The sequence below is a fragment of the Trichosurus vulpecula genome (genome assembly GCF_011100635.1).
Source record: "Trichosurus vulpecula isolate mTriVul1 chromosome X unlocalized genomic scaffold, mTriVul1.pri SUPER_X_unloc_4, whole genome shotgun sequence".
NCBI lineage: Eukaryota > Metazoa > Chordata > Mammalia > Diprotodontia > Phalangeridae > Trichosurus > Trichosurus vulpecula.
This window is the reverse complement of record NW_023494380.1, coordinates 71941-74232: the sequence shown is the minus strand read 5'-3', so window position 1 is coordinate 74232 and position 2292 is coordinate 71941.

Here is a 2292-nt window from a genome sequence, read left to right as displayed (position 1 = left end):
GTCCCCACTCAGTCTTGGTCTGTCTGTGTGTCCCCTTAAAGTCTCTGTCTATTTCTGTGTACCCTCTCAGCCTCTGTCTGTCTGTCCCTCTCTGTCTCTGTCTATGTGTCCTTCTCTGTCTGTCTGGGTTTCCCTCTCAGTCCCCCTAGGTTTATCTGTGTGTCCCTCTCTGTCTCTGTCTGTCTGCGTAGCCCCTCACTATCTGTGTCTGTGTGTCATTGTCTGTCTCTGTCTGTGTGTCCTTCTCTGTCTGTCTGTGTGTTCGCAGCCCACCTCTGTCTGTGTGTCACTCTCCGTCTGATTATGTGTCCCCTCTCTGTCGCTGTGTGTCCCCTCTGTCTGTCCATGTGTCCCCTCTGTCCGTGCATCCCCTCTCTGTGTGTGTCCCCTCTTTGTCTCTTTGTGTGTCGCCTCTGTGTTTCTGTCTGTCTGGGTGTCCCCTCTCTATATCTGTCTATGTGTCCACTCTAAGTCTCTGTCTGGGTCTCCCTCTGTCTCTGTGTCCCTCTGTCTCTCTCTGGGTGTCCCTCCCTGTCTCTGTCTGTCTGTCCCTCTCTGTGTGTATGTCCCCTTTCTGTCTGTCTGTGTGCCCCACTCTGTCTGTGTGTCCCCCTCTGTCCGTGTGTCCCCCTCTGTCCGTCTGTGTGTTCCCCTCTATCTGTCTGGGTGTCTGCCTCTGTCTCTTTGTGTGTCCCTCTCTGTCTGTGTGTCCTTCTATGTCTGTCTATGTGTCCCTTCTCTGTATGTCCCTCTCAGTCCTGGTCTGTCTGTGTGTTCCTGTCAGTCCCTGTCTGCTGTGTTGGCTTCTCAGTCCCCATCTGTCTGTGTGTCCCTCTCAGTCCCCGTGTATCTGTGTGTCCCTCTCAGTTGGGCTCTATCCGTGTGTCCGCACTCTTGTCTCTGTCTGTCTGTGTTTCCTTCTCAATCCCCCTATGTCTATCTGTTTTTCCCACTCTGTCCCTCTCATTCCCCATCTGTCTGTATGTCTTCATTTCCTCTCTTTCTGTGTGTCTCCTTTCTGTCTCTGTCTTTCTGATTGTCCCCACTTAGTCTCGGTCTGTCTGTGTGTCCCCTTAAAGTCTCTGTCTATCTCTGTGTACCCTCTCAGCCTCTGTCTGTCTGTCCCTCTCTGTCTCTGTCTGTGTGTCCTTCTCTGTCTGTGTTTCCTTCTCTGTCTGTGTTTCCCTCTCTGTCCCCCTCGGTTTATCAGTGTGTCCCTCTCTGCGTCTGTCTGTCTGTGTGTCCCCTATCAATCTCTGTTTTTCTGTCACTGTCTGTCTCTCTCTGTGTATCCTTCTCTGTCTGTCTTTGTGTCACCTCTCTGTATGTCCTTCTCTGTCTCTGTCTGTCTGTGTGTCCCTCTCAGTCCCCCTCAGTCTGTGTATAACTCTCAATCCCCCGTCTGTCTGTCCCTCTCTGTCTCTGCCTGTTTCCCTTTTTGTCTGTGTGCCCTTCTCTATCAGTCTGTGTGTCCGTCTCTGTCTTTGTATCCATCTCTGTCTGTCTGTGTGTACCCTCTCTGTCTGTGTATCCTCCGCTGTCTGTCTGTGTGTCCACCTCGGTCCGTGTGTCCCTCTCTGTGTGTCCTTCTCTGTGTGTCCCCTCTCTGTATTTCCCTCTCTGTCCCTGTCTGTCTGTGTGTCCCTCTCAGGTGCCGTGTATCTATGTGTCCCTCTCTGTCACCACCTGTCTGTGCGGTCTCTCTCTGTCTCTGTCTGGTGTTTCCTTCTGAGTCCCCCTCTATCTGTTTTTCCCTCTCTGTCCCTCTTAGTCCCCATTTGTCTGTATGTCCCTCTCAGTCCCTCTCTTTCTGTCTGTGTGTCTCCTCTCTATCTCTGTCTTTCTGAGTATCCCCAGGCAGTCTCGGTCTGTCTGTGTGTCCCTTCAAAGTCTCTGTCTATCTGTGTGTACCCTCCCAGCCTCTGTTTGTCTGTCCCTCTCTGTCTCTGTCTGTGTGTCCTCTGTCTGTCTGGGTTTCCCTCTCAGTCTCCCTAGGTTTATCTGTGTGTCCCTCTCTGTCTCTGTCTCTCAGTGTAGCCCCTAGCTATCTCTGTCTGTCTGTCATTGTCTGTCTCTGTCTGTGTGTCCTTCTCTGTCTGCCTGTGTGTCCCTCTCAGTCCCCCTCTCTCTGTGTGTCACTCTCCGTCTGATTGTGTGTCCCCTCTCTGTCACCGTGTGTCCCCTCTGTCTGTCCATGTGTCCCCTCTGTCCGTGTGTCCCCTCTTTGTCTGTGTGTCCCCTCTCTGTCTCTTTGTATGTCGCCTCTCCATTTCTGTCTGTCTGGGTGTCCCC